The sequence below is a fragment of the Cavia porcellus genome, unplaced genomic scaffold (genome assembly GCF_034190915.1).
Source record: "Cavia porcellus strain 051 isolate PalLab524CR breed Dunkin Hartley unplaced genomic scaffold, mCavPor4.1 scaffold_31, whole genome shotgun sequence".
NCBI lineage: Eukaryota > Metazoa > Chordata > Mammalia > Rodentia > Caviidae > Cavia > Cavia porcellus.
In genome coordinates, this window is record NW_026947514.1 from 32,073,060 (window position 1) to 32,095,418 (window position 22,359).

The 22,359-nt window shown below is 41.9% G+C and overlaps 1 pseudogene; it reads left to right on the forward strand.

Moving 5' to 3' along the window:
* Window positions 1–18,189: 18,189 nt before the first annotated feature.
* Window positions 18,190–18,900, forward strand: LOC100714218 (small ribosomal subunit protein uS5-like; annotated as a pseudogene).
* The last annotated feature ends 3,459 nt before the right edge of the window (window positions 18,901–22,359 follow it).

Here is a 22,359-nt window from a genome sequence, read left to right on the forward strand (position 1 = left end):
GGAGATCTCTTTAAGTTAGAAGCATCCATTTTTTTTGTTGTTGTTGTTGTTGTTCCAAGCCTGTCAGCCTCTGTCTCATTTTCAACTTTGGCTGTTACCTGAGAGGAAGATGTTGCCTGCATCAGCCTGAGACAGATAACCACAATCCTGAAGTTCTGAAAATTCTCCTTGGATGTGTGAGTTGAAACTCACCTATGGGCCTAACCACCAACCATGCTCCAGCCACATCTCAGCTACCTAAAGCAGTTTGGGATCCTGATGGACTATTAATCACCTTGGAACACTTTTCAGTGAAAGCGCCAAATGAGGATTACTGACCAATGCAAGATCTCCGCGCTGTCAACAACACAGCCATCATCTTGCATTCTGTGGTTCCCAGTCCATACACCCTTTTTAGACATTACCTCCAGATGCCACCTGGTTTACATGTCTAGATTTAAAAGATGCCTTCCTCTGCTTGCGAGTTGCTTGCATAAGCCCTTTCATCTGGGAAAATCCTGAGACAGGATGCAACTCACTGGGACTCAGTTACCACAAAGAGATTAGAAACTCTCTCACTATTTTGGAGGGAGGTTCTAACAACAAATCTGACCAAGCCACCAGCACCTTTTCTCTGAGACAACCTGTTTCTGTGCCCTTCCTGCTTGCTGTCCCCAAGAAAAAAATATATATAGACTGTCAAACTGCCAAAAAACACCTCTCTTGCCTGTAAAGTCAGTTTAAGATCTCCAAATTGCCAGTGCTATCGCAGTTGCTCTCCATATATGTTGCCTCAGTGTTCTGCCACTTACAGCCTGTTGGTACAGGCTGGTACCTCTTTCCCCTTTAGGTCCAGGTACCTGCCTGGACCTAAAGAATGACTTCCTCTGCCTTTGACTAGCTCCTGTCAGCCAACCCCTCTTTGCAGCTGACCTGGACTCAACCTCAAGAGGTTCAAACACTTGTTTCCTCTTTGAAAAAGCCCTTCTGATTGATGACACCCAACGTGCCTGTTGGAAAAGTACAAAAGCTCTGCTGCAATGTCTGGCAGAAACTAGCTAAGGAAAAAAAAAAAAAAAACTTCTGCAACTTTCTTGGAACTGCTGGGCTTCTGTAGACTCTGGATCCTTGAAGCCACAAAAACAATGATAGTTACTCAGACTGTCAGCCCCTGGAGCACTCAGTGGCCTACCTGTGCAAATAGTTGCATCCAGTTGTTGAGGGCTGCCTCCCCTCTTTGCCTCCGTGCTCTAACAGCCACTGTCCTTCTGATCAAGAAAACTGACAAACTTACCTTAGGCTGAGACATAGTTGTGCAGGTGCCACATGCTGTGCTGGACCTTGTGAATAACTGTAGAGCACTACAGATGTTGAGTACACTCTGTTTACAGATGAAAGTAGCTCTATTAGGAATGAAGCCCAACAGGCTAGGTATGCTGTGGTCACCTTGGACAAAGCTATTTTGGCCAAAGCTCTCCTGTAGGGGTGACTTGCACAGCAAACTGCTTTCTGCTGCTGTTTGGAAACCTGCCACCAACAGTGGCAAACTTGTGCTCACAAAATAATCTGGTCCAGAGACCTAAGCCCCCTCTGGGAATTCAACTGACTGAAACATCAACCCAGCCAGGAAAATTTTACCCTGTGCTCTTGAGATCCATCTTTTCTTTCTTTCTTTCTTTTTTATCGGTACCGGGGATCGAACTCAATGACTGCTTGCTTGCAAGACAGGCGCTTATGTCACTGAGCTAAATCCCCAGTCCCCAAGAGATCCATCTTAATCAGAGCCAGACCTTCCCCCACCATATGTTCTGTATGCTCTAGCCACAGTGCTGGTACCTATACCTCTGCAGCTCTACTCAAGCTGGCCAAGACTACAAAAATTTATAGGGTCCCGCTGTGAGAAATCCTCTCTAGCTATGGCCTACCCTTGATTATTGGCAATGATAACAGGTCTGTATTTGTAGCAGGAATAGTTCAAAAACTGACAGAACAATTGAAGATGAAATAAAATTGCATATGGCATATAGGCCACAAGCTCTAAAAAGTTAAAAGAATAGTACATAACTCTATAGGAGCAGCTTATAACCAGTTCCATATAGTTTAGCTTGAAGACCAGCTATACCTGTAGATACTTCTGCACATACATGTAATTCAGGTGCATATTAACTACCTCTACAAGATTCAGATATCCAACCTTAGATCTGCTGGAGAATTTACCTGGACCAGATAGCTCACTCTCGAGGGACTATCAACTCAAAACCCTGCTCTGGTCACTCCAGATGCTGACCAGTCCATGCACGGCTAACACAGCTCACAGGAATGCTCCACACCTTTTTCTCTTGATTTTTGTATCTTTTTAGGCTGCTTACCCCAGTCCTTGCTTCCTTGCTCCCTTTCTAACTGTGGTTTTTACCTTAGTTCTAGGGATGATTGCCTAGGGAGAATAAAGAATAACCAATAAGACTCTTATAAATGATAAAGATTTGTTGAGCATCCAAGGCACCTTGGACACTCTCCTCAATCAGATTATCTCCATCATTCCCTTGTCAGAATCCACTTAGGGAGAAACTCTATAATAAGGGAAACCCTAAACTCCTGGTGGGAAAACTTTTAGTGTCACGGATGTTGGCTAGGGCAGATCCTAGGACCCCTGACACCCCTAATGTTACTGCTTCTAGTTGGACCTTAGCTCAGAAGATCACATGTAACATTCCCAATAAAGATTTGCAGGGCTGGGGATTCAGCCCAGTGGTCCAAATGCCTGCCTGGCAAGCACAAGGTTGTGAGTTTGATCCCTGGTTTCCAACCCCCCCTAACAAAAAACAAACAAACAAAAACAATAAAGATTTGCTGGGGAAACTAAAAGAGGGGGAAAATGTAACAGAAAATGCTCCCCTATCCCCCAGCCAGTATACTTCAGTTTCTTAGGTGCCCAGGGAATAGTTCTTGTTGCAGTTCTGGAGGCTTCTAGAAATGAATGGCCACTGTGATGTGCATTATAAGAACCAATCAAAGACAGCCAAGAACTGTACCTCTATACCCCTTCTTTTGCAAGCCCCATAAAAATCTCCCTCCCTGGGTCTTCAAGGCCTAACATTTTGAGGGACAATTGATCCCCTATCTGTGCTGTTCGACGTTAAATAAATCTGCCTCCAGATCCTGGGTGTCACTTCCATGTTTCTGCTTGCCTTTGCACACAGGCTCTCCATATCACAGGAAGGGTGGGTTCGCGGTGAGAAATGTCAAATGCCCAGAACATGTGGGGTCGGTTCTATCTGCTACCACTGAGATGCACTTTAAAAAACTCCCTCTCACACCCTCAAGAGAGTCAACTTATCCCCTTATTTATTACCAAGGGAAACAGAAGCGCACAAGCCTTGAGAGGAAGCCTGCCCCGAAGTTGCTCTGCTGGTCCCCAGTCCCTTGTGAATGCCTGGCCTCTAGTGGTCAGAGTGAGAATGCAGCCTCTGACCTCCAGCCTCACAGCAAGATTCTCAAACTGCACAAGGAGGGCCATAGTGCTTACCTGCACAGGACAGCAAGGACAACTCTTGTGGATGGACACATGGATCCTGGACAGAGTCACCTTCTTCAAACTAGAAGATCACAAACCATATCCTCAGAACCTATGCCTCTTTTGGATAGAAGCTCATCGATAATTTGCCTACTCATATTCTTGGAGAAAAAAAATCAATATATGCAGGAACACATCCACTAAAAGACAGACACAGAATGTTCATGGCACCATTATCCATAGTAACCCAAAATTAGACACACCCCCAAATGTCCACCTTTAGGAGAAGTTATGAATGGGAATGGGCTTTTAGGGTGCTGAGAATATTCTGTTTTCTTTTTTTTTAATTTAATAACTCATTTATTTTGGGTTTTTGAGATAGGATCTTGCTACGTAGTTCAGGCTGGACTTGAACTCACTATGTAGTACAGGCTGGTCTCGAACTTGTGGTGCTCCTCCTGCCTCAGCCTCCTGACTGCTGGGATTACAGGTGTGTTCCACCATGCCTGGCCTCTTTTTTTTTTTTTAAAGATGATGTTTGAACTCAGGGCCTTGAGCATGCTGGGCAAGTTCCCTACCACTGAGCTACACCCCTAAAACCTGTTTTGCCTCTTGATCTGAATGGCAGTTACACAGGTGAGTTCATTATGAAAGAGTTCATATAGGTGCACATTTATGACTCATATACTTTTTTTTTACTATTCAGTAAAAGTTTACCAAGAAATCAATCAACACAGTGTTTTAGCTGCAATATGAAAGAACAGGCTGCTTGAATCATGGCAGCAGCAATGTCAAAAAGACAGATGTAGCTACATGGACATAGGGGTGCAAATACCTTGGGTAATGTCACTGCAGGTTTTATGGCTTTCTGAAGTGTTAAGAATTTGGAAAAGTGCTAAAAATACAGCACATTCTTTCTACAGTTTATAGGTGTTAAATAGGCTATTGTTGGGGGTTGGCTGAGCCCCAACAGACCAGGCAAACAGCAAAATGGAGTACACTCTAGTGCTCCATGTCCGCACACTGAGACTAAACTGTTTATCTTTCTCAGAAAAAAGGATTAAACAGTTAAAATCCAGATTTCTTAAAAAACAAAACACAGTTTTAACCAGCAAAATAGAGCTTGCGAGTGTGGCCCAGTGGTAGAGCGCTTGCTTAAATTGCATGAGGCGTTGGGATAGGTCCCAGCATCCTGCAAAAAACAAACACAAAAAAATCTCAACTGGCAGGATAATAAAATTCCCTCTTCCTTAATCCTTATATATAAAAGGAGGTAATTTGATTCTAATCAGTCACTTATTTTTTTATTCTTTAGTCTGTCTGTCCCTGCCTTACAGGGAAAGTAACTCTGAAATGAGTGATCCACTTTTGTTTTGAGTCTGTTTTTTTTAGCCTTGGTTTTTTAGATAGAGTCTCACTAAGTTGCCTGGGCTGGCCTCAGCCTCCCAAATGCTAGGATTACAGGCCTGTACCCCACACCTTCCTTTTTCTCTCCCCATTTCCTGTCTCCAAAACCAAGCTCCTCTGTTGGGCTTAGTAAAATACTTTTTCTATTTCTGAAGTGTAACTAACCCAATTCTAGAAGTGAAAATAAAGCCAGTTAAGAGTTTTACATTGTTGACTTTGTTTTTGGACAAGCAGAAACCATATTGCTAACCATAACAGGTTTTTCATTTGTTTGTTGATTGATTGGTTAGTCTGGTTTTGTTTCCCACATGCACATCCGGGGCATGTTTGAGTCCTGGAGCACCGGATACTCCTACGCTGCTCAGGGCTGGCCAGTCTATGGAAGGCCAACTAATTCCTCTCATCTATGAGATGGGATGACGGTGTCAACTACCAAGTAAGCTGGTTGTAAAGATGAAATGAGTTTATTTCAGCAAAGTGCCTGACACTCAGTGAGTACATAATAAGATATTATTTGTGTTACCTTGGATCCCACTCACTAAATGCAAGTGGTGCCTACATCATCACTGATAGCCACGGATGTCCAGACAACCTAGCAATGCTTCCCACCGTGTGGCTTTAAGTCCACTGTATGCCTAGAGCCAGCAGCAGGTAGCAACACCCCACATTCATTCCTTCACAGGAGAGTTGAGGGCCTGACTCTCAAGTTGCTGAGTAGAGAGACAAAGGCATGCACAGCTAAAGACAACACAATAGGAAAAGTGTTTACATATCCTACAGGCAACAGATTTTATATCTCAGGCCTTAGTCTCTTGCAAAGGGATTTGATCTGCTTTATGGTTTGTTTTCATTTTTTATTTGGTTGCCAGTATTCGGAAATCAGATTATATATAGTATTGAAGGTAGAACCCAAGACCTTTGCACAGAGCTATACCCTCAGCACTTTTGAATTTTTTTTTTTTTTTTTTTTTTTTTGAGATTGGCGCTCTCTAAACTGCTAAATTCCCCAGCCTGGGCTTAAACTTTCAATCCTCTTGCCTCAGCCTCCCAGAGTACAGGGACTACAAGCATGCACTTTGCCCAGTAAAAGATTTCATATTTTTAAAATTTAGATTTTCTGCTTCTCTTGAAAAATCCACCCCTGATTGATGTATTTTTAGTTTTTTTCTTTTTTTCTTGAAATAAGAGTTGAAAAAGAAAGAAAGAAAGCCCAAAGGTTTGTAAACACCAAGCCTGAATTTGTATGGTCAGAGGCCCTGCATTTCCCACTGCTCCCACCTGACCTTTGGCTACTTTTTCTGCTAGGCCTTTGCAGACCCTGGACTCTGCAGTTGTGTCGTCTATCTGCTGGAGCCCAGAGAAACCCGGAAAACTTCCAGGAGGAACAGAGGAGTATGAGCCTGGGAGGTTCAGTAGGAGGAAAACAAAACAAAGAGGTCCATGCTGTGAAGGCAGGAGCACACACACGAGGATCAGGCCCCAGGGGCCTGCAGTGGCAGGAATAGACTCTGGATCACTGGGGCATGGCCAGAGCCTTAACGGTTCCAGCTCCAGCAGCAGCTGGCTCCCCTTCTTTGCAGGACTGCTTGCCAGAGGAACAAGTTCAAAATCGGAGTAGCAGGGCAGAGATGCCCTGAGATAAGGCTGGTGGTGTCTTGCACCTCAGCCTGCCTATCCCATGCCTGGGAGGGCTGAAGGGGATAAACAGGAAGCATGAGGAAAGTGGCATAAACAGCAGGGCCCTCAGGGTCCCCGCAGGGCTGGGTTACTATGGCATCACTGGACAGGTAGAAAGGCACCCTCAGAGCCGCACTGCGGTCTGTCCTGGATCCTCCAGCTTCCTGCTTCCCACACTTCCCTGCACTTGCAGACCACGCAGGGAGTGTGCTAGACTGCAGACCCTCACCTGGTAGGTCTAGGGTGAAGCCTGCAGGTCTATATTTCTTTTCTTCTTTCCTTCCTTTCTGGTTTGTTTTGTTTTTCTTTTTGGTTTTGTTCTGTTTTCCGTACTGGGGACTAAACCCAGGGCCTTTGCATTGAACTACATCCCAATCTTATTTATGTATGTATGCGTGTAGGTACGTACTGGAGAGTGAGAGGGTTTCACTAAGTCACTAAGTTGCCCAGGCTGGGCTCAAACTCGAAATCCTGTCGATTCAGTCTCCCACAGTGCTAAGATTGCAGGAGTGCATCACCACATGTGGTTTAGGTCTACATTTCAAACAACCTAACAGTGATGCTTGTCCAGAAGCCATACATTGGGTAAGGTGACCCTAGAGCAGTGTTTCTCAGTGGTGACACTGGTGACATTTTGGATCAGATGAGTCCTGGATGTGGGCACAGAAGTGGGGAGGATTCGACTGCCTCTTTCTACTACCCAGTAGATCCTAGTAACAGCCTCCAAGCTGAAGCAACAACAAATACCTCCAGACACAGCCCATGAATTGTGGGGAAAAGCAAACTCCTCTGCTGGGAGGATTTCAGAGGAATTCTTAAAAATCCATGTCTATAGGCTTCCCTGGAATCTAGAGAGATTAGAAAGCGCTGGGGCAGCTGACTACATAATTGATGGCCCTGTGTAAAATAAAAATACATTGTACAAAGAGCAGGAAATAGGTGCCACTAAAGGTAATAGATTATAATGACTCTGCCTTCCAAAATATTTCATTCCTTATAAAATAAAATGTAATATGGATTGTAGTAATGCATAAATTCTCAAATTGGAAAAAAAAGAACATTTCATATCATAGTTTATATACTGCAATAATTAATAACACCTTATTGCTGTTATATCTTAATAAAAAGCCTGTTTCTGGCTTGCTTTTCTGCAGATTCATTTATGAGGTCATCACAATTTATCATTTTGGCCGATTATTTATTTATTTATTTATTTTCTTTCTTCCGGTACCGGGGATTGAACTGACGACCGCCTGCTTGCAAGGCAGGTGCTTATGCCGCTGAACTAAATCCCCAGCTCCTGATTATTTATTTTTAAATATATTTTTTATTAGTGAGTAAATTTATTTTTAATCAATATAATCAAAAGTAATTAGTTTCCCTTGGCAGATGCAAGATCATAAATAATTTTGAGGAGTCTTCTGTTTAAAGAACTATCAGTGACACTTAAGAATATTTTATGGACTATAACATAGGAATGCTGAAAATTATTCCAGAAACTATGATTTTTATTATCATCATTATTAGTTTATTTTGCAGTCCTGTAGACTGAGCTACATCCTGGCCCTTTTAAAATTTTTAAATTTAGCCGGGCGTGTTGGCTCACACTTGTAATCCCAGCACTTGGGAGGCTGAGGTGGGAGGATCATTATGAGTTCGAGACCAGCCAGGGCTACAAAGTGAGCTCAAGGCCAGCCTTAACTGCATAGGGAGGAGACCCTGTCTCAAAAAGACAAAAAAAAAAAATAAATAAAATAAATAAAATAAAAATTTTAAATTTCATTCCTTTTTTTTTTTTTTTTTTTGACCGGAGATCAAACTCACCACCTTGAGCTTGCCAAGCAGGCGCTTGTGCCTCTGAGTGAAATCCTTGGCCCAAAACTTTTAAATTTCAAGGCAGCATCTTGCTAAATCACTAAATTGCCCATGTTCAAACATCCTCCTACCTCTCCAAGAATGCTGGCATTACAGGCATGTGTCACCATACCTGGCTTAAAAAGTTATCTCAAAATATAAATTTTAGTGTGTTTTAGTGGGATTATTCTCTCTGTCTATCTCTGTCTCTGCCTGTCTGTCTCTGTCTCTCTGTCTCTCTGTCTCTCTCTCTCTCTCTCTCTCTCTCACTCTTTCTCTCTCCAGCAGGATTTTGCTATGTAGCTCAACCATAAACTTGCTTTGGAGCCCAGGTTGCTCTTGAACTCACAGTAATCTTCCTGTTTCAGCCTCCTGAGTGCCGGTATTACAGATGTGCACCATCATGCCCAGGTAAAGTTGTTTATTCCATGAACCCAATTTTCCAAATAAATTTAATTCTTCATAGAATTTTCTGCTAGTGTGACTTTTTCCCCCTGACACTGGGGACTAAACCCAGACTCTGAGCTACATTCTAGGTCGCTTCCTTTTTGTAGTTTTGAGATAGGCTTCACTAAACTGTTGAGTTGTCCAGTCTGGGCCCAAACTTGCAGTCCCAGAGCCCTGTTTTTGTTTTGCTTGTTTTTTAAGAAACAGTGTCTCAACCTGGTGTGGTGGCTCATTGCCTATAACTCCAGTATTTGAGAGGCTGATACAGGAGGATCACTGTGTGTTTGAGGCCAGCTTGGGCTACATAATGAATTCAAGGTCAGCCTGAACTGCATAGTAAGACCTTATCTCACAAAAAAAAAAAAAAAATCAAAAAAGAAAGAGCCTCACTATGTTGTTAGGCTGGCCTCGAACTCCTGGCCTTGATTTTGTGAGAAGGGGAAACTACAGGCTGATGCTGTCTTGACCACTTGAATTCAGTTTTAAATGTATTTTTACATAATGGCCTCTTAATATTCCTCCTCACATTATCTGTAACTTATAGGGTCATAAAAAAAAACTTAAAGACACTAAAGCAAGAGGCAGACACCTTTTGTTTCATATCAGAGATTAAACTCAGGACCATTTTAAAGCACCTATGTATGCATTGTTTCATTGTACCTTCAATTACAAGAAAGAGTGGGCTGGGGATTTAGCTCAGTGGTGTAAGTGCTTGTCTGGCAAGTGCAAGGTCATGAGCTCCATCCCCTGTACCAAAAAAAAAAAAAAAAAGGATTAATTTTGAAAATTACTTTGCTTGTTAGTACCGTAACTGGTTTAACAGAAGCTTCCTGTGATGATACTCTTTTCTGTGGAATGCAGTGACCTTTAGACTTAATTTGTATTTCTAAATATGTGAATATTTCCTTTGTAATTCTGCAGTTACTTTCCCAAGCTGAAGATTCTAGACTCTCAGAAGAGTCCTAATGATTCCCTGCTGTGCTTTAGTGCAATGTCATCATCCCAGCTTTGATTTTGTAATAATTTGCTGACAAAGCTTATAGCCCAGGCCCAGCAGTTCCTTTCCTGGAACTGAGACCTGACTTCCTACTCATGCAGCCAGGGACAGATGCAGGCCTCCCGCCGTGGTCCCAGGCTTGCTCCAGCTCCTTGTCTCTCCTGTGGCTGTTGCTGCTGTCACTGTAGCTGCTACCAATCCTGGCCTGGCAGGGCTGCAGACTGCCTCAGCCACACACAGACACACACAGACACACACACACAAAGACACACATACACACACATGTGCAGGGCCACCCTGCGCTGCGTCCTGAAGTCTGCCCTGGCCTTTGTGTGGTGACCCCGGTGTCCCACTCTGTGGCTCACATCCACGCTGGGTTGACCTATTGGCTTTAATTTACCAAGCGCAAGTTCAGAGACTGAGCTCTTAAATACTTCAAAATAAAGAAGCAGAGCTTTAAACTGTAGCAGAATTCTTCTTTGCTTTGTTTTTTGTGTTTTGTTGTTGTTGTTGTCACTATGCAGTTCAGGCTGGCCTTAAACTCACTATGTAGTCCAGGAAAGCCTTGAACTCTTGGTTATTCTCCTATGTCAGCCTCCCACGTGCTGGCATTACAGGCACACACAGCACGCCCGGCTCTGCAATGTCCTTCCAAGTACAGCCTACACAGATCACGTGGCTGAGAAGCAGGCCCAGTGCTGGGGAACTCTGCACAGTGCACAGGATGTGTCTTAGAGCAGCAGCCATGACTGTGTTGGCCTCTCAGAGGCAGCAGGACAATGCAGAAAGGAGGGTTCAAAGACAAATGGAGCCAGGCGTGGTAGTAGACACTGGTGGTCCCAGCACCCTGGGAGGCTACAGCAGGGGAATAGAAAGCTCCAGCCCAGGCAGGGCAAGCAACTTAGCAGGACCCTCTCATAAAAACAGAAAATTTTAAAAGGGTTGGGGATGTAGTTCAGTGAGAAGCCCCTGGGTTCAATCCACAGGACATTAAAAATAAAATGAAACAAGATTCTTAAAGGCAAAGTGCTGTCAACATTAGAATTACATAGAGGCAGCCCCGGCACAGATCACTGGCACTGGCTGCTCGGCACCCTACACTGTTGCCTTCTGAGGCAGGGAGCCCATCTGTAGGGACAGCTGGTTCACAAATGCAGAGGGAGAGACCTCCTCTACAGTGCCTCTGCCTGTCACCTGAAGCTTCCTGCTGCCACACAGACCCTTCTCCTGAGCTTCCTTCAAAGTCGCCTTCCCTCCTGTAGCCCTCCTGACCTTTTCCCAGCAATCCCAGGCCCACCCTATGCCAGCCACAGTGGTGGTGGGGTCTTCTTTGGTAGTAAGAAATCCTTTCAGAGAAAAATTACTTTCAAGGGACTAGAACGATGAAAAGCCTTTTCCCTGAGGCCAAAAATAAAGGGGGAAAACATGACAAAAGGAAATTAACCTCAAAATGCAAATAAATACCTTTTGAAACCCTCAGTGAAATCCAAGGACCAGCTTCTCCACAGCTCCAGGGACAGGGCTGTCATCACCACCCAGGAATAAGCTTTCAGAGTCTGCAGCCAAGATGAACAAAGGCAGCAAAGAGGTTGCTCAGGGGGTGGACAGTCCTGGCCCCGGCAGGCATTGCCCCAAATTGGTACTCTTTTCACTACAGTGAGATTGAGGCGGGAATTTACAGTGCCTAAAACTAGCTAGGAAAGGAAGTTGACAAGATTCTGGGACACCATGCAAAACAGTTCTCAGGACCCTGCACGTGGACTTCTCCTGAGAACTCGAGCAGGTTTTCAATAGGATGCCCTGGACATGGTGACAGTGTGGGACACATAAACAAGGATGTTTGCCACCATGCACTTGTTACCACGTCTCTTCACAGTAGCGCACCCTACACTGGAGGGTGTATTTTTATTTTTTCTTTTTTCCCTGGGCTTTTTATGTGGCCCAAACCCACTCTACAGAAGCCATTTCCCCCCTACCATTCCGTTTTTTCCTACTTTTTCTTTCTTTCTTTTTTGTTTGTTTGTTTTTGGTACCAGGGAGCAAACTCATGACTTTGTGCTTGCCAAGTTGTTTTTCCCTACCTTTAATAAACATGAAACTTTGCTGTCATTTATTCTTGTTTGGTTCAATTCTTTATCAGGATCAGAAAGGACCTAAAAATCACCTCCAAAAGGTGATGCCAACACCCCAAAATCCAGTCAGTGTCTTTCTCTTACATTGTCCTTGCATGCTGATGTAGTCAGCCAAGGGGATCCAGTGTCATCTGTCCAGGTCTCAGGCTCGGCCTCTTCCTTTGGCTCCTTTCTTCTTTATCCTAACTCAGCTACCTAGTGCTTCAAACTGTCCGTGAAGAAATTTCAGGCTTTTCCGTAGAGAGAGATATCCTGCCTCTGGGTGGGTTACCTCTCTGGTCCTCCCAATCACCCTCCAGGAATTGGACTGGTAGTCCCAGCACTAGAGAGGCTGAGGCAGGAGGACTGCCATAAATTCAAGGTCAGTCCTGTCTCAAAACACAAAACAAAGCAAAATAGTCATCTATCTCAAAAGACACCAAGGCCACCTCTACCTGAGTTGCTGGGTTTTGCATAGATTTCTGGTACCTACATTTCTCTCTCTCTCTCTCTGTCTCTCTCTGTCTCTCTCTTCCTCCCTCCCTCTCTGTCTCCTCTCCAGTGTTTTGAGTCTCACTATGTAGCCCAGGCTGACCTCTTGCAGTGATTCCCCTGCTTCAGCCTCCTGAGTGCTGGGAGTATAGATGTGAACCGCCGCTGCAAGCACCACCATTTCTCAAATCCTGACTCCTTTGCAAATTTGTCATTCAGTCATTCCCATTCTGAAAATGGGGAGGCTGAGTGTAAAGCAGAGAGAGGACCATGCATGGAGCACCCCTTGCCCAAGGCATCGAGGAGATGTCTATATGGTCGTTTGGTACTGGAAGAGCTCGCTGCAACTCCAGGCTCCTGACAGACCCCACCACACACACACACACACACACACACACACACACACACACACACACACAGAGCTGACCCATCCGCAGTCTCTCTACCAGTGGAGCCTCTCCAGGTCTTTGTTCAAGTTTCTGGAGCCATCCAGATCCCAGCCAATGTCTGCCTCTTACCCAGCTCTCTGAATGCTGGAGACCCACAGCCACATCTGCTTCAGGGGCTTAATCCAGCATTTGCAGAGCTTTGCTTCCCAAATCTCTGGCCTGGCACAACTCCCAGCCCCAGTCAGCAAAGAGCCTTAGCATTTCTGTGGCTGTTCCAGCAGGGGCCCTGTGTGGCCCAGGGAGCCGCTTTGATCTTTGATCTCCGTGTGGCGAGCACGGGTTGGGAGGGAAGCCTGAGGCAGGGAGATGGGAGCAGAGAGGGCCTGCACAGACTCGCTCCAGCCCAGAAACTTTGTGCAGCATCTTCTTTTCAGGCTCTCTACAGCTGCAGGAGTTGATGGATGTGACTTACACATTTAACATTCAACGCTGACACTAACCCTCAGGCGGAGAGTGTTGGTTCCAGCAGTATGCTGGAATTCGGGGATGGAGGAGGGTCTACAAATTCTCCTTTTAATCTTTTGGAGCTAGGGAGTGTCTATGAATGCATCTTTTCATCTACTTTATGGGGCATTTAGCTATTTTGTGATAATATTAACAGAGGCATTATTTCTGCAGTTTTGCAGTCTGGGTTCTTCATAAATTGTTATAAAGCACTGTTCTATAACGCATCTTAAAAGAGGACAATGCTTTTTGACAAGTGATGACATGGATACTCAAACTCAAATACATGAAGTCATTTTTCTGGGGATGAAGCTCAGTAGTAAAGAGCTATCTACTATATGTGGGCCCTGGATTCCATCCCAGTGCAAACACACACACACACACACACACACACACACACACGCAATTTGACAAAGCTCAGAGCAATTTTGCAGAGAAAAGGCACATAACAATCCAATGACTCCAATAAAACTCAGGCACCCAAGTTCCTCCTATGTCATTCTGGCCTTGGGATCCTGTGGCAAGATGTCAGGCTACTCCAGGCCCAGCTCCCAGAAGGCCTCACACCTGCTCCCATGAGCCTCTGCAGTCTTTCTTGAATTCCCAGTGTTCACTGAGAGGGCTTTTCAGGCCCATGTTATGCTCTCCTAGAGCCAGTTCAGGCTCAGCCCTCCAATCCCGGATGTCCAGGGATGAAATCAGTGTGGAATTGTCTATTGTCTCCTTGTATTCCCTCACCCCTCTCTTCCTTACCTGAGAGGCCCTTTCATACCTGGGGTTGGTGATTTGTGGCAACAGGAGGTCCCTCCATCTCCTCAGGGATAACTTTGAACAAAACCTTTTTCCTTTCACCAAAATGAATGGCTTCCTGAGGTTGGTTTATGGATCAGCAAGCATATGGAATGAGCAAGAGCTCACATGAAGGGAAAGTGTAGCAGAACCATGTAATGGGATCATTCATGTGACAGATGTTCACAGAAAGTTCTCAGTGCTTCTGGAAATGCTTACGATGTTAAAGACGGGAGGCATCTACTCATCTATCAAACATCATGGAACACAGATTTGTTTTTATGTTTACTTATTTATTTATTTTTGGGTACTGGGGATTGAACTCATGATCTCATGCTTGCCAGGCAGGCACTGTGCCACTGAGCGTACCCTGGCCCTTAGGTTTGTTTTTATGCTGATAGATATTATTAATTCATTCCTCCTCAAATAACTCCAGGCAGTAGAGCTGATATTACCCGGAGAGGAGACAAAGAAGTGCTTGAGAGACCTTGCTTAGGGTCATGAGGTCACAAGGGGCAGTGGCAGGAGAATCCAGCCAGGTGCTCCAAAGCCCACTGTGACCTCTTAGCTTTGCTGCTGCAGTGCACACGTAGACACATGTCCACTCACTGAAGCTTTTTAAAGCCTAGAAAAATATTGGAAGAAATTTTGCCTAATGCTACCAGTGATTGTTTGGATAATGAGATTAAAAGTGATTTTTTATTTTTGAGACAAGGACTTGCTATCTTCAATATGTGTAGAGCCAGTTTTTCTAGCATCATTTATCAGAGAGGCTATCTTTCTTCCAATGAATGTGTGTAGCACCTTTGTCAAAGATAAGGTGGCTTAGTGTGTCTGCAGTTGTTTCTGTATCTTCTAAGCTATTCCCTTGATCTTTAGGCCTGTATTTTTGCCAGTACCACACTGTTTTTATCACAGTAGCTTTATAGCATAATTTCAAGTCAGAGATTGTGATGCCCCCTGTCTTATCTTTGTTGCCCAGGATTGCATTTACTATTCTAAGTCTCTTCTGGTTACTGATGAATTTTAGGACTGTTTTCTCTAATTCTGTGAGATATGCTATTGGAATTTTGATTGGGATTGCATTGAATCTGTATAACAGTTTTGGACATATGGCCATTTTCATTATATTAGTTCTTCCTACCCAACAGCATGGGATGTCTCTCCATTTTCTAAAATCATCTTCAATTTCCTTTTTCAATATACTATTATTTTCAAAACAGAGGTCTTTTACATCCTTTGTTAGATTGATTCTTAGGTATTTCATTTTTTTGGATGCCATTATAAAAAGTGTTTCCCTGATTTCTCTCTCAGTGAGCTTGTTATTCACGTATTGATTTTTGAGTATTGACTTCATAACCAGCTACATTACTAAATTTGCTTATTAAATCTAGAAGTCTTTGGGTGGAGTTTTTCAAGTTTTCACGTCAGCTGCAAATAACAATAGTTTAACTTCTTTCTTTCCTATCTTTATTTTTTTTCCTGTCTTTCTCTTGTCTAATTGCTCTGGCTAAGGTTTCTAGGATTATGTTGAATAAGAATGGAGACAGTGGGCATCCTTGTTTTGTTACTGATTTTAGAGAGAAAGCTTTCAGATTTTGTCCATTTAGTACGATGTTGGCTATTGGTCTGTCATAGATGGCTTTTATCAGATTGAGATAAGGACCATTTATTCTGATTTTTGATAGGGTTTTTTTTTATCGTGAATGGGTGCTGGATTTTGTCAAAAGCTTTTTCTGCATGTATTGAGATGACCACATGATTTTTGTCTTTGGCTCTGTTAATATGATGTATTACACTTGTGGATTTACATATGTTGACCCATCCCTGCATCCCTGGGATGAATCCCACTTGATCATGGTGTACAATCTTTTTAACAATTTGCTGCAATCTGTTTGCCAGTATCTTACTGAGGATTTTCACATCTACATTCATTAGGGACATTGGCCTATAATTCTCTCTCTTAGTTCTTCTCTGGTTTTGGAATCAGAGTAATCCTTGCTTCAGGAATGAATTTGAGAGTATGGCTTCCCTTTCAATTTCGTTAAGGAGTTTGAGAAGTAGTGGTGTTAAGTCTTCATTAAATATCTCAGAGAATTCAGCAGTGACTTTGTCAGGGCCTGGGCTTTTCTTTGTTGATAGGTTTTTAATGATATCTTTGATTTCATATATTGACATTGGATTATTAAGAATTTTTATATCTTCTTAGTTCAGCTTTGGTAATTCACATGTATCTAGGAATCTGTCCATTTTTTCTGTATTTTCTTATTAGAATACAAGTTTTCAGAGTAGGTATAGATGATTTTCTGGATTTCTGCAGGGTCTGTTGTGATTTCATCAAGACAAGGACTTGCTAAATTAATTGCTCAGGTTGGTTTCAAGCTTGAGATCTTCCTGCCTCAGTCTCCTAAGGAGCTGGGGTTATGGGCATACACCGCCATGCCCAGTGTGCCCTTCTTTTTTTTTTTTTTTTTTTTTTTGGTTCTTGCTTTTATTTTTGTTTTGGGGCTGGGGATTAAACCCAAGACATCATGCACACTTAGCCCATGTTCAACTACTAAGCTATATCCCTAGCTCAGAACATATTTTTAAATTAAATTTTAATTTTATTGGTACTTGCTTACAGTACAAGTTGGTTCATGTATATATCACATAAAATTGTTTTTTAATCCCCTTCCTCATTCTTTTTCCAATCTCTCTCCATCTCTTGGTCCCCTTCACTTTTACAAAAATCTATCATCTCATTCATCTTCAATATCCACGTTAAAAAAAATCTATCATCTCCCTATTTCTTATTCTCTATTTATTTTGCTATTTACATTTTGGGTTTCTCATGTCAGAGAAACCATGATATATTTAAGCTTGTGTGTCTGATTTATTTCACTTAACATCATGAGGTGCTTTATCAAGGTGCATTTATTGTCCTAGAAATAACTCATTTGCCCTTTTTAATGGCAGAGTAGTATCACATTATGTGTAAATACCATATTTAAAGCCATTCATCTGTTGGACATGTGTGTAGTTTCCAAGCTCTAGCTATGATAAATTGTGCTTGTACAAACATGAGTATGCATGTATACCTACAATATGATGATCTGAACTCTTTTGGGAAGATACTTAGAAGGGGAATATCCAGGTCAAATGGAAGATCTATTTTTAGTATTTGGAGGAGTTGCCACACTTATTTCCATAGTGCTTGTATTACTTTACATTCCCATCAACAATTAAATGGACTTTTTTCTCCACATTCTCACCGGCAATTATTGTTATTAGATTTTTTAAATGATAACTATCCTTTCTGGGATAAAATGGTACCACAATGTAGTTTTAATTTGCATTTCTCTGACAGCCAGAAAAGATGAACATTTTTTTTCATTTATTTACTGGCCATTTATGTTTCTTCTTCTAAAATTTGTCTCTTCATTTTGGTTGCTTATTTTTTGGTTAGGTCTCTTATTTTGGGGGGAGCCTAGTGTTTTTATTAGTTCTTTATATATTATTGATTTAGTCCTCTGTCTGAGAAAGAGCTGATAAAAATTTTTTCCCATTCTGTAGATCATCTTTTCACTCTATTGGTTTTCTTTGTTGTGCAGAAGCCTTTTAATCTGATATAATACCAATTTGTTGAGTCTTGATGCTATCCCTTGTGTAATTGGGGTTCTGTTCAGAAAGTCCTTGCCAACGCTTATAACTTAAAGAGTTTTACCTGCTGTATCTTTGAGCAGATTAAGTGTTTCTATTTTAACATTTAGCTCTTTGACCCATTTTGATTTTAGTTCAGTACATGGTGGGAGATGGTGAGAGATATGGGTCCAGATTCAATCTTCAGCGTATGGAAAACCAGTTTTCCCAGCACCATTTGTTGAACAGTCTATCTCTCCTCTAGTGAATGTCTGTGGCCCCTCTGTAAAAGATCAGGCCACTGGCTTCTTCCTCGGGAAAACATCAAATAGCAGATGACACCAGTGCAGCAAGAGAGGCCTGGGGGACCCAAGTGTGGGAGGCCACAACACCTCTGCAGAGGTTTTCATGACAGCCTGGTGGCAGGCTAAAAACAAGGAGTGGATGTCCATCACAAAGTGGGGCCAGCTGGGCAAGCACGTGAAGATCAAGTCCCTGGAGGAAATGTATCTCTTCTCTCTACCCATCAAGGAGTCTGAGATGATAGACTGTCTCCTGGGCACATCAGGGATGAAGTTCTCAAGACCATGCCCATGCCGAAGCAGATCAGGAGCAGACCATGCCTGTGCTGGCCAGCACACCAGGAGCAAGGCATTTGTTGCCACTGGGAGCTACAACGGTCACATTAGTCTAGGTGTAAAGTGCTCCAAGGAAGTAGCCACTGCAGTCCGAGGGGTCACTGTCCTGGCCAAGCTCCCCATTGTCCCCATGCAGAGAGGCTGCTAGGGGAACAAGACAGGCAAGCTTCCCCTGCACTGTCCCTTGCAAGCTGATGGCCGTTATGGTTCTGTGTTGGTGTCCCATCCCTGATCCAGAGGCACAGATATCATTTCAGTCCCTGTGCCCAAGACACTGCTGACAGAGGGCTACACAGTTCTCTAGGCAACTTTGCCAAGGCTACTTTTGATGCCAACTCCATGACAGTTACCTGACCCCAACCTCCAGAAAGAGATTGTGCCCACCAAGTCTCTCTACCAGGAATTTACTGACCATCCTGTTAAATCTCACACCAGAGTCTCAGTCTAGAGGACTAAAGCTGTGGCAGTAGGTGCAACTTAGGGTTTTTACCAGAGAAGAATAAAGTGAATGGAAAGCAACAAAAACAAAAGATCAGACAGCTGAATATTCCTAGGCTGTTTCTGTATCCTCTATCCTATTGTGTTGATTCACATGTGTGTTTTTGTACCAGTGCCATGTTGTTTTTATTACTGTAGCTTTGTAATGTAACTTTTTTTACAAGACAGAGTCTCATTATGTAGCTCAGGTTGACCTTGAATTCACTATGTAGCTCAGGCTGGCTTTGAACTTGCTGCAGTCCTCCTGTTTCAGCCCCCTGCAGTGCTGGAATTATAGATGTATGCTTCCACACCCAGATTCTATGTCTCTTTTTGGTTCTACATGAATTTTAGAATTGTTTTCTCTAGTTCTGTGAGAAATGTTATCTATTTTAACTGGGATTGTATTAAATCTGTGTATCAGTTATAGTTTTAATAATGTTGGGTCTGCTAATCTAGGAACAGGGGATAATTTTCCTTTTTTTTTTCTTTTGAGACAGGGTTTCACTGTGCAGTTCAGGCCGGCTTCAAACTCTCAAGAGATCTTCCTGCCTCAGCCTCCCGAGTGCTGGAATTACAGGCATGAATCACCTTGCCTGCCTTTTTAATTTCCCATTTTTTGATGCTCTCTTTAATCTCCTTTTTCAGAGTACTGCAGTTTTCACTGTAGAGATATTCCTTTGATTCGATTAATTCCTAAGTATTGTTTCTTGCTGTGTGAAGACTATTATTGTTCCATAATTTTTTTCTCAGGGAGTTCATTATTAGTGTGTAGGAATACTACTGATTTTTATGTTGATTTTATATCCTGAATGTAGTCATTGATTCTAGGAGTCTTTACGTGAAATTTTCTGGGTCTTTTATGTAGAGGATCAGGTCATCTGCAAGTAATGATTACATGATCTCTTCTTTTCCTGTATGTATCTATTTTATTTCTTTCTTTTGCCTGCTCTGGCTAATATTTTGAATGCTATGCTGGACAGGAGTGGTGATAGTGGGGCTGGGGATTTAGCTCAGCGGCATAAGCACCTGCCTTGCAAGCAGGCGGTCGTGAGTTCGATCCCCAGTACCGATAAAAATGAAAAAGACAAAAAAAAAAAAAAAAAAAAAAAAAAAAGAGTGGTGATAGTGACATTCTTATCTTGTTCCTGATTTTAGAAAAAAACTTCCAGTTTTTCCCCATTTAATATGATGGCTATTGGTTTGTCATAAATGGCTTTTGTCAGATTGAGATAAAAGATTTCTACACTTATTTACCTCAGGGTTTGTACTCCAAATAAATGTTGTGTTTTGTCAAAGGCTTTTTCTGTATCTCTTCAGATGACCATATGATTTTTGTCTTTGCTTCTGATTAAATTATGTGTTACATTTATTGATTTGGATGTGTTAAGCCATCCATCCATCCCTAGGATGAAGCCTGCTTGATCAAGATGTTTGATTTTCTTGATGGTTTGTTGCATTCTATTTGCCAGTGTCTTGTTGAGTTTTAAATCTATGTTTATTTTTTTTTTCTGGTACCAGGGATCAAACTCATAACCTTGTGCTTGCCAGGCAGATACTCACACCGCTGAGCTAAATCCCCAGCCCCAGTCATTAAAGAGACTGGCTTGGAGTTTTCCTTATGGGTTGGATCCTTGTCTGGTTTTGCAATCAGGGTAATGCTAGCTTCTGGGAATGACTTTGGGAGTACTCCTTCCCTTTCTACTTTATTAAAGACTTCGAGGAGTGTTGGCATTAGATCTTCTCTAAAGCTTTATAGAACTCAGGAGTGAAACTTTTTGGACCTAGGCTTTTCTTAGTTATTTCAATTTCCTTGCCCATTATTGAATTATTCAGGGTATTTATATCTTCCTGGGTCAGTTTTAGTAATTCATATGTATTTAGGAATCTCTTCATTTCTTCTGGATTCTCCTATTTATTGGAGTACAGGCTTTCTAAATAGTTACTAATCTTTTAGATCTCATGGGTGTTTATTTTACTTTTTTCATTTCTAATTGCACTGATGATATCTTTTCTCTCCTTTTTTGAAAGACTTCCTAAGCATTTGTCAGTTTGATTCATTTATTTTTTGAAGAACCAGCTCTTTGATTCATTGATTCTTTGAATTTTTAAGGTCTCAATTTCATTAATTTCCACTCTGATCTTTATAATTTCATTCCTTCTACTAGCATTGGCTTTGGATTGCTCTTGTTTTTTAGGACCTTGAGGTCTGTCATTAGGTTATTTATTTGAATTCATTATGTTTTTTGTGATTGACCATTCACACCTGTGTCTCGTATGTTCTGGTACATGGCACTGGCTTTATCATTTGATTTTAAGAATCATTTAATTTCTTCCTTGATTTCTTCTGTGACTCAGTGATTATTCTAGAGTATTGCTTAATTTCCACATTTGCATAATTTTGGTGGGTTTTTTTGCCACTGATTTTTAGTTTTGTTGCACTATGATCTGATAATACATATGGAATAATTTTGATTCTTTTGCAGTTGCTTAAGCATGCTTTAAGGCTAGAATGTGGTCTATTTTGGAGAAAATTCCATGTGTTGCTCAGAAGAATGTGCATTCTGTTGTTAGGTGGAACTCTCTGTAGATATCTGTTAACCTCTGACCAGTCCAATTATTTAAATACAAGATGACCAAAAACTACATATTTTTCATTAATCTTTACAAGACAATGGGAAATATTAAAATGAAAACTTTATTAAGTATATTCAATACAACAATTGACTAATTAAAATAACACTGGCCTAAGTGACACTTGGTATAGTACATAAACATACTGCCCAAGTGGTATTTTTTGTTGTTGTAGATTTTTTGTCTAGTTGACTGGTCTATATGTGAGTGTGGGATATTGAGATTCCCCCACTATAATTGTGTTGATCTTTATCAGGTTTTTATGTCCAGTAGTATTTGCTTTATGAAGATGGGTGCACATATACGTTTATAATGGTTATCTCTTCCACTTGAATTGTTTCCTTATGTAATGACCAATATGTAGTGACCTTCTTTTGCCTCTTTCAATCAGTTTTGATTTGAAGTTCATTTTTGTCTAAAAACAGGATAATCACTGCTGCTTGTCTGGGTCCTTACTGCATGGAATATTATTTTCTATACTTCGATTTTTAGTTAATGAATAACTTCTTGCTTTAAATTTGTTTCTTGTCTATGGCATACCACTGGATTTTGTTTTCTGATCCATTCTATTAATCTAAGTTTTTGTTTTTAAATTTTACCTTTATTATTATTTTTTTTTTACTTTAATATACGCTATTATTTATTTTTTGAGACAAGATCTCACTATTCAGTTCTGGTTGGCCTTTAACTCACTATATAACTTAGGCTTGCCTTGAATTCACTGTAATCCTCCTGACTCAGCCTCCTGAGTGCTGGGATTACAGGTGTGCACCACCATGCCAAGTGAATGTGTGTATTTTGATTTGGGATTCAAGACCCATTCACACTG